Below are 9,693 nucleotides of genomic sequence, written 5' to 3'. Positions count from 1 at the left end.
GGATAGACTGAAAATTACCTGTATAGTCTTGGACATGAAATTCATACAATATACTGACTAAAAATGACCAAATTTGGCCTTAGGCTGAAAAATTATAGCCCATTTGCAGTGCTTTGGTGCATTACCTTGTCATTTATTGGGGTTTTAAATTTCCTTAATTGGACAAAAAAAACCCAAAAAACCTGTTTAATCTGAAATAGTTTAGCAATGACATTGGACAGGGCAGAATTTTCTTTGCTGCTCTTACTTGTTCATATGCAGACAACAGCATCAATACTATTATTATTGATAAGATATGTGTTACAGGAATTAATTTCTTCAGTACAGGATTCTAAGGTTCCATGTTTTAATATTTATAATATTGGTTAAGTCGTAGGTTGGTTCTCATTAATGGTTAACATATTACACCAGTCTGGCAGGAGCTTGGTATCTTCTGTTCCCTGGTTCTGTGACTATTTGTTTCTTTATATATGAATACTAAACTTTAACTACAGTTAACTTCAGAATGATAATGGTTTTCTTGCAAAATGATATTATTTTTTCATGTAAAAGCCTCCCTCTTGGACAGTGGTTTGTATTCAGCTTCACTGGAGCAGCTGACCTGAGTGCTGCCCATGACAAAGGCCAAACATGCCTCTGTGAGCCAGGAGCCCACCCCAGCACGGTACCCTGCCTTCCACATCCCAACTGATCCAGCAAAGAGAATAAATCGACGTGCAGATGAGTGGATGTGGGCACCAGGCTGGGCAGCAGTTCTGCTGCAGCTTATGGGGAAAACTTGAGTTCTTAAAACACACATGGAGCGTATGTTTAGTGAACCATGTCACATTCTTGTTACGGGCTAAAAATTCCAAAGTAAAATGTGTAGACAAGCCTGGTGTGAGAGCCTATTTAAGGAAATTGTCTCTGAGTCCTGGAGCCATCTGTGATATAAAAGTACACTGCACGGACTCCTTGAATAAAAAGATTCACTGGCAGGGCTTGCTGGAAACCTCAGTCAGGGATGCTTCTCATACAGCAGGCACATAGATCTTCCACATGATGAATCAGACTCACTCAGAACGCCTGCTGTTCGGAAGTGATTTCAGGCTTGAATAATGTCTTACTGGAGGCCTGGTTTGATCTGGGGAAGGGAAAGGGGGTCACATGCTGCTGGAGTAGGCCTGATGTCCTTTTGGAGTGACCTCTAGAAATAATAATCATAAGGGAGAAGCAGTTCAAGGGTGGTAGGCTAGAACCACTTGGAAACTAATGACAGCTCTACAGTGTGCACTGAAGTATCCCTCATAGGCTGCAGCACTGATTTACTTGGTATGTTAATATGGAAGCTTAAATTAAATCAGGCTTGTGTCAGTACTATCGAAGAGGCACATTCACTTAGCCCTGCAGTTTTATAAAATGCAAAGAAAGAAAACCATATGGCAGATTAGGGCAAATTGCTCTAAAATTGTGGCTGAGAGCCAAGGGAGAGTGAGCTTGAGAGAGCATTCACGTCTGTTTGAAATATGCCCACTTTCACTCTGCTGCTTTACACGCTTGGAAGTGGAAGGCTCATTTCCCTGTGAGCTGAAATGCATTAAATACTCCACGTCTTAAAGAAAGTAATGTGTCCAGTATTTGTGGAAGTTATAATAAAAGCATATATATAATTTTCTTTTTTAAAATTGAGATTGGATTTACTACCAAAGACTGAATAAAGGAGCTTAGTGCAAGCCCAGGAGCATCAAGAGGGGAATGAACACATGTAATAAGCAACACTTAGTAGACAGTCCTGGCTATTATTACTGCATGTATAGAACAACATTGACTACAAGATTTATGCAGGAACTGAGATCATGCAGCACTGAAAATAACTATAATAACGATCCTTGCTCCAAAGAGCTTTCCATGTAGTTTTATTTTCTGAGCTGTGAGAAGCTGCAAGAAGGAAATTAAACAGAAAGGACAATAAATAAATGGCACTTAGAAAACTTCTTTAGTTTTAATAACCAGAAAGTGTCCTAGCACTCTGTCACTCAGAATAGGGAGAAAAAATGTAATATTATCATTTTCTTAGCAGCAATTTGGCTTTACTCCACAGTTCTTCTGAGTAATTGCACACTTTTTCTGTGGACACCCCATGGATGGGTGGGACCAGGACAAGGCATAGTTCTGAGGAGCAAATATTCTGCAGTCCTCATCGCTGAATGAGTACTGAAATGCACAGTGATGGCAGACAGCAACTGGTTCCTCAGCAGAAGTACCCTCCAGGTTGCCAGAAGGGCTTTTCTCACGTCATGAGGATCCTCTGGATAACAAGGCTTCTCTTCTCTATTCTGCAGGTCCTAAACCCTTCATCTTAAAGGAGTGTCAGGCCAGAATACTCAGAAGTTGCAGCTCCAGTTGCAAGTCAGAACTACTGTGTTGAATCTCTGAATTTTTTTTCTGGAGCCCCATCTCTCCTAACTGCAGTCAGGATTATCCAGCCTGTGGCCAAGAGGACAGCTGTATCTGCCTTTCAGTAGTAAGGGTTCTCCTCTGTGGTATGGAAATTATGCAAGCCAGCCACCATGGCCAGGTGGCCAGCCACCATGGCCACTCTATGTGTCAATTGATAAGCCAAAAGGTAGACTCTGTAACAGCTCTTGTATCAGTAGTGCTACAGCTAAAGCTGGATGCCTCTGAAGAGGGGCCTCGAACAGAGAAATCACTAGACAACAATTTCCTTGCACTCCAAATTCCCCACCCTTCATGTGACAGATGGGACCTTTGGTAGTATTTGGGTCTGGGGTCTTCCCATGCCTCACTGGGTACCTTCATTGCCTCTGGGAAGTTGTTTCCTTTCCCATCTCTGAGGGTGCAGCTTGTTTATGAATGCTTCTTCCTTATCTTCTGGCTCGAATGAGCTCTGGGGTTCCTTGGTGTACTTGACTATGTAAAAGTTCTTCCTATCTGAGTGCAAATTCGCAGCTTGTGGCCAAAGGTTTCAGGAAATTTGGCTCCTGATGGTGCACAAGCTCTGCTAAAGAAGCTGTACAGAAGTAGATAGCAAATCACACAGTGTGTGCCAGCTCAGCAGGTGACTGTACCAGCTGCCACCCTACCATCATGACACTGGCCAGTCTACAAGCTGCCACAAGCACCCAGCTCTCTACTCCAAGCCCTGAAAATCTTTGATGTGACTACTGAAGACGTTTTGGAAAGTTTCTGCCTTGTACTGGAGAAATGCTGCACGGTGCTGCCAGTGTGGGATACCTGACAGACACTGCTCTGGTTTCCATGGTAACTCCCTCTGTGCATTTATAGTCTCTCACTTACAGCCTTCATTAGATTTAACATTCAGAGAGACATTGATTAAAACATGACATTCCCAACACACCAAAAAAACCATTTTGCACAAAACCCTATTATGTGGCATAGACAAACTGGGTGATGGCCAAATTAGTTAACAGAAATTTCAGATGACATTGGAACAGACCACAAAAGGATGAATTCATATGATGTTTAAGTGTGTCTCTCAAACTTAGTGAAGCAGAGGGGAGAAATGTGGTGCATGGGTATACCAGGGACATCTCACATGAAATATGTCTATGGAATCCAAATCCAGCCTGAGGTGACCTCATTCACATATTTCTCGTCAGTGAACTTAAAAAGTATTGAGGCACTATCAAACCAAGACATTTGCTTAACAGAGATGCAGCAGGAGGACAACAGGAATCATTTTCCCCTCACTAGTTCCCTCTACCAGATGGATCTTGCCAGAGAACTTGCATACGGTGCTCTGTGATGGAAACAGTAGAAAGGCTCTAAGCTTCCAGCTATGATCCCTCCATCCCCTGAAAATGTCTTTGACCACCAGCTGCTGTCCCAGGATGTTCTGCTCTTAATTTTCAGTATTATATGAGAACTATCTTCCTTTCTCACTCCTGCCTTTGGGCTGAAGATCTCCAGTGCAGGTTCTGTTCCACAGCAGAACTTGACTGGGGAGGGGAAGAAGGGCAGCAGAGACCTCACAGAGGTAGCAGTGTGGGGGGGGACAGAGATGTGCTTCAGAAACTCAAGGGTGCTCTGGTAGCACAGGAGGAATGTGATTAGCATCAAGAGCAGCACAACTGAAACAGGAACTAAAAATCATTGTGGGGAGTGATGGAATACACACTCAGAACAGCAAAACTACCGTGGTTTCAGTGCACTGTTCACTGCCAGCTCAACCTTCTAATGAGACTCATTTCCATCTACCTCTTGCTTCTGCCTCATTCTACACCTAAGCACAGGAGAGGAACACCTGGATTTCATGGAAACCTCCTCCCACCCAAGGTGATGCAGCTGCAAATCCTTTCAAAAAGAACAGTCATAGGGCTGCTTGGACAGCCAGGGGTCATCTCACCTGCTCCTCAACTCTTTTAAAACTTACTTCCAGACAACCTTTTGGAAATGATGCCAAGGATCATCTAGTACAGTGTTGCCATGATGGTTTTCATTTATATCTGAATAAAACTCAGCTGCCCTGGGAAAAAAAATACAGTGACATTTATTTTCTTCCATTTTGTTTTCCTGCTCACATGCCTGAAGACATATATATATATGTATATGTATATGTATATGTGTATGTGTATGTGTATGTGTATGTGTATGTGTATGTGTATGTATATGTGTATGTATATATGTATGTATGTGTATATGTATATATGATACACATAATTATATTTACATCTTGTTTATATTTAAACAATTTAAATTTATATTTAAAACAGAAGATTTTTCAAGAAAAAATCACCTTGTGATCACCAAAGGCTTCACAGACCACAGTCTGAGAAATATTAATCTACATTTGATATCTGTATTGGGAGAAGAAGAATTGCACCTTAAGGCTATCTGTACATTAAGAGATTAAACATGGCCAAGAAGCTGTGCTGGGCACTGGAATTCAAGCATCTCTATCAAAAAATTGCTAAAGCTTTATGAAATAACTGCTGGGCACAGCTCAGAGTTCAGCACATGTGAGGAGCCATTCCCAATATAACTTTTCTGCATGGCCTCTCTGTTTAGGAGGGTGAGAGAAACTGCAGGCAGACACTCAGTCAAAATAAGCCACTTTGGCCTCACTGCAAGAGAATAAACATGATACCATTTGTTTTACTCATATATTTTAGTTGATGCAGTAGAGACTTAAATGTGGTCAGATACAAACTGTCTGTCCTCTGTATTAAAAGGTGTCACTAAATTTTATCCTGTCACCTGTCACTATAGAATCAGAATATTTCCTAATACCTATGGTCTCTAGGAAAACACTTTGGCATAGTGTTTTCATTAGGCATTTTTTTTCCTTTTAATGAGTTTTATTAGGCATTTATTTAATGGTATTTAGGAGTTGAAAGGTGTACCTGGAAAGTCAGTATTGCTTTTATGAAAATTAATTTGGTTTGATTTCAGGTCTCTAGAAATAAATGTTACAGACTAGGCTAGTGATACAGGCTTTTGCTTTACTTATGGACCATGACAGCCTCCTCCAGAGGGTGATTCCTCCCAGAAAAAACAGATATTTGAGAGATGCAGAATTTCTCCAGAGAGGGTTTACAGACGTTTCTTGTGGTCATAAAGAGACATGAGACTAAATTTTCAGGTGAAATATATTTCAATCATATACCATACATTTCAAACAAAAATAATGAAAAAGATTTTCAGAAAGGAAATGAATAACTGAAACAGAACAGGCTATTTAGGAAGGCAAAGTCATCAATGCTAGAGTGATTTGCCCCATAGCTTGCTTTGAATTAAGGTAAAAACTGTAAAGTTTTATCTCCATAGCAATGAAAGATAAACATATAAAAGATTGAGAAACAATGAATTTGAATTTTGACTGTTTGTCAGTAGTCTGCATAAAAAGTTTGCATTTGTATCCTTCTATACTTTGCTTCATTCTTTCAAGCATTACTTATTTACAGTAAGGAATCTGTCTATGTTGACAAGTGAACAGTGCAATCGTGTCTCTGTGGTCAGTTCTTCCTCAAGGTACCTCCATAGATGGTAACAAATAAATAATAACCTGTGTCTTTCTCCTTCTGTTTTGCCCAGCTAACGATGTATTCACTCCTTAACTTGGATTTTTTTATCAGGATTTTCTGTAATCATGCAAGACACATGGAGGAAAAAAAAGTGAGTTTGTAACTCAGTACTTGCTCAGATTTCTATCTGTTCCCAAATCACCGGTTTATATCTTGAATATATGTCCTTTGTCACCTTTATTTTGCAGTTGGCCAGAAAATGAGATTTATTCAGCTTCCAGATTAGCCCTGTGTGTAGCATGAACATGGTTCAAGAGCTCTTATCAAGTTTTGGAGCAGATTATCTCAGAAAGTTCAAACAGTTGCCAAGAATTGCACTGCATCTGTATTCTCACAGAATACAAAGGACTCATGAGTTATAGTACGAACCAACACATGATTTTCCTTGGTAAAGAAAACCCCACTTTCTGTTGATATTTTCCAATGGAGCTGAATGAGGAAAAGAAAACAGGGTTTGGGCAGATGGTGGGGACAGGCTGAATGCTGCTTATTCTGCTTCAGAACATCTATCAGATTCACTGCCAGAAGCAGTGCTCACTGAAAAAATAGTTTCTGTGCTATTTTTCAAACCTTAGAATTCTTGAGCTTGTCTGTGAAAATGCCAAGGCACAGGCTCCACCTGGATCCCTTGTAAGCCCTGTCACCCACAGCTACACCGGGTGGCTGGAGGCTGGTGCCTTGTGCTGGGGAAGGGGAGCAGGGACCAGCAGGGCCGAGAACAGGTGCTCCCATTGCCAGGGGACAGAGCCAAAGAGCTGCCAAGGGCCCCGTTGAGTTCAGGGGGAGTCAAGGTCGTCCAGCATCTCAGCTGATGAAGTCCTAGGAATTCACAGCCTTTGCTGTGCACAGCACCCAAAAGCAGTTGTTTTGTTCCTTTCCTCATGAGCGGGCGCTGCTCCAGCCGGGAGCGCTCTGGAAAAGGCCTCAGCTGGGAAGTACTGACTCCGTGTTATTGCCATGAGTGTCACCGGTGGGAAATCATTATTCTAGGAGTCTGTAAGCCATGTCCCTCCATTATATGTGGTTTGCATATATTAGAATAAATTTAGGAAGCAATTCATTTCAGCAGTAGACAGTACAACATAGACAATAAACAATAACACTCCACTTTTCAGACATACTAATTGTATTCAAAGACTGAAGTGAAAGGAGGATTTCCAGTTTTAGCAGTGCTGTTTCCATTTTCACAGGGCCAGCCCATGGGTGTGGAGGTGATGGACATGCTGTGTTGAACCCAGCACACATCCCTTTTTTCTCAGTTTCTTTCTGAACCCAATTGCTGGCTGTTTCTTTTTGCCTTCCCACTCTTTCTTTGTTGTCCACTGGAGGCTTTCAATGAGGTGCCTGGCCTCCCTTTGAGGGTCCAGGTATACTCTATTTCCTGTGCAGCTGGGGCCAGTGCCAATGCTGCTTCATGGACCACTTGACAGGAGAAACCCTGAGAGACAGACAGCTGGCACCCTCTTTGCCAAAACCTAAAAATGTCGCTGTCTCAAACATTTAAGCCCCTATCTGAAGGCTTACAACTCCTGCACCCTTGCCCAGACTATGACAGCATGTGTAACAACATGCAGCATACTTAACTGTGCTGGTGAGTAAAGGGCAAACTCTTTCCAGGGAAGTGTGCCATGGATGCAAGAGGTCACACACAATATATTTTCATTGAAGAAACTTGGAGTTACCAGTAACATTTGTGTCTGAACTGTTTTGCCATATGGTTGCTAGGAGAGAAGATTTACTTTAAGAGATTTGAGAAAAGAAAATGTTGTTTTTCTGTTTATTTCAGCCTGTTTACTTCCTTATTTTGGCAGCATTTTCCCTATAGTCAGCAGAGTAGTTTCCTAAATCCTGGCAGAAATATTTTACCCTATTGTCTGTTTGAGTCTTTCACACAGAAACAGGAAAGGGAATATTTCTTTTTAAAAAGTTTTTCAAAGCCTGTGAAATGCAAACAACAAATTATTGTTATTCTTGTCCTTCTTCCTCTCCATCCTATATCTTATTACATTTTTATCACGGTACATCTGCAGACTTTTCTACATTTTATCCTTTGTGCTGATATAGCTGTCTAGGAAAAGTCATGCTGGTATAATCCCCAGCATAAACAGTTTTTCTCTGCTTTAAGCATAGCTTTTCAATTTAACTTAAACCTCTTCCTAAGAGGTATAAACAGACCAAAAAAATCTGCTCTGATATTGGATTAGGACTGATCAGTTTGAAGTTTATTTGTATCTTACTCTCAAAACCTTTTGCATATAGACCAGACCATATCTGAAGTTCTTTTGATTGAAACTGTGTAAGCTTATACCACATTCTTTGGGCAAGTATAAGCTTGCCTTTGTCCACTTCCAGACTGAGGAGAAACTATTTGACCTTATTATGTGATGTTTAGCCCAAGGTAACAAACCTTGTTGGGGCCCAGGTCTTAATTTGTTCTAAGTGTGGAAGCAGATATGACTTTTTATTATTCCACTCAGAGTAGACACAATGGATGAATGCTCTTCACAGTATAATATGTAGACATATCTAAAATACCTTTAATTGTAAAGGAACATCATCAGACCAGACAACTCCATCAGTTATGGGAGAAGTTTCTGATGTCTAGCAGTAATATATAGCTACAGCTCTTTGGACAATGGCCAAGTAGAACTCATGGACAAAAAGCCACTGCATACAGGTACAGTACCTGATCTGAGCTCAGTGAAGAGGGGATGTGTTTCAGTGGGGTTCTGAGACCTCTCGTCCAGTTCAGCTGGGTTCAGGCAAAGTAAATTGGGATGGGTACGATGGAGTCCCCAAAGACAGATTTTAATGATCACTTGGGCTGCAAGGTCCAAGGGGCTGCATCCAAAGACCAGGGGGTGTGGTTAACCTAACATAGGGTACCTGGGGGCAGGTATTCAGTCGTGACCACAGGACAGAGGCTTTAACCTTGTAAGTCTAAGGTCCTGAACCAGAGGAGAATTAGAACTAGAACCTATTTTGGGATGACTTCATTAGAATCCCTCCAGCACCCCGCCTCCCAAAGCCTCAGGTTTATTCCCTCAGTGTCAGGGGCCCGGTCCAAGGAATGATACATCCCATCTGATTCAGTTCCCACAGGGATGGTTCTGACTTCTATGCTCAAATGCATCAAGTAAGCCCAGCATCAAATACAACAGACCTGATGCTTTCGAAGTAGCTAGTGCTGTAAATCATGCTGCAAAGAGCTGCTTGTCGGATGCTGGGAATTTTGGATAATTGAGTGAAATATATCAGCTCTGACTTCTGTTCACTCTGCATTCTTACTTCACTCAAGTGTAAATCATAGAGGCATAGAATGTCCTGAGTAAGAAGGGATCCAAAAGGATCATCAAGTCCAGCTCCTGGCCCTGCACAGGACACCCCAGTTATCACACCATGTGCCTGAGAGAATTGTCCAAATGCTTCTTGAACTCTGTCAGGATTGGTTCTGTGACTGCTTACCTGGGGAGCCTGTTCCAGTGCCCAGCCCACTAGGGGAAGAACCTAATCCTAATGAAAATATAAGCATAAAAACCAATTTTTTGACCAGATTCACCAGCAAACTGCATCTCCTTTGTGCTGGAATAAAACTATGTGGCACACACCCATGAATACTGAGGTACAGATCTCTGAAGTGGTGAAAAAA

General features: G+C 41.6%; 1 long non-coding RNA gene across 1 annotated transcript; it reads right to left on the bottom strand.

The window, feature by feature from the left end:
* Positions 1 to 1,649: 1,649 nt before the first annotated feature.
* Positions 1,650 to 6,184, bottom strand: LOC147654612 (uncharacterized). The gene is made up of 2 exons (XR_015282735.1): positions 6,026 to 6,184; positions 1,650 to 4,486 (listed from the first exon to the last, which is right to left on the bottom strand). It is a non-coding gene; the product is annotated as an uncharacterized LOC147654612 (long non-coding RNA).
* Positions 6,185 to 9,693: the final 3,509 nt, after the last annotated feature.

This window comes from Cyanistes caeruleus, chromosome 2 (assembly GCF_971803275.1).
Source record: "Cyanistes caeruleus chromosome 2, bCyaCae1.hap1.1, whole genome shotgun sequence".
NCBI lineage: Eukaryota > Metazoa > Chordata > Aves > Passeriformes > Paridae > Cyanistes > Cyanistes caeruleus.
Note: the sequence above shows the minus strand (reverse complement) of the source record. Positions and strands in the feature narration are given on the sequence as shown.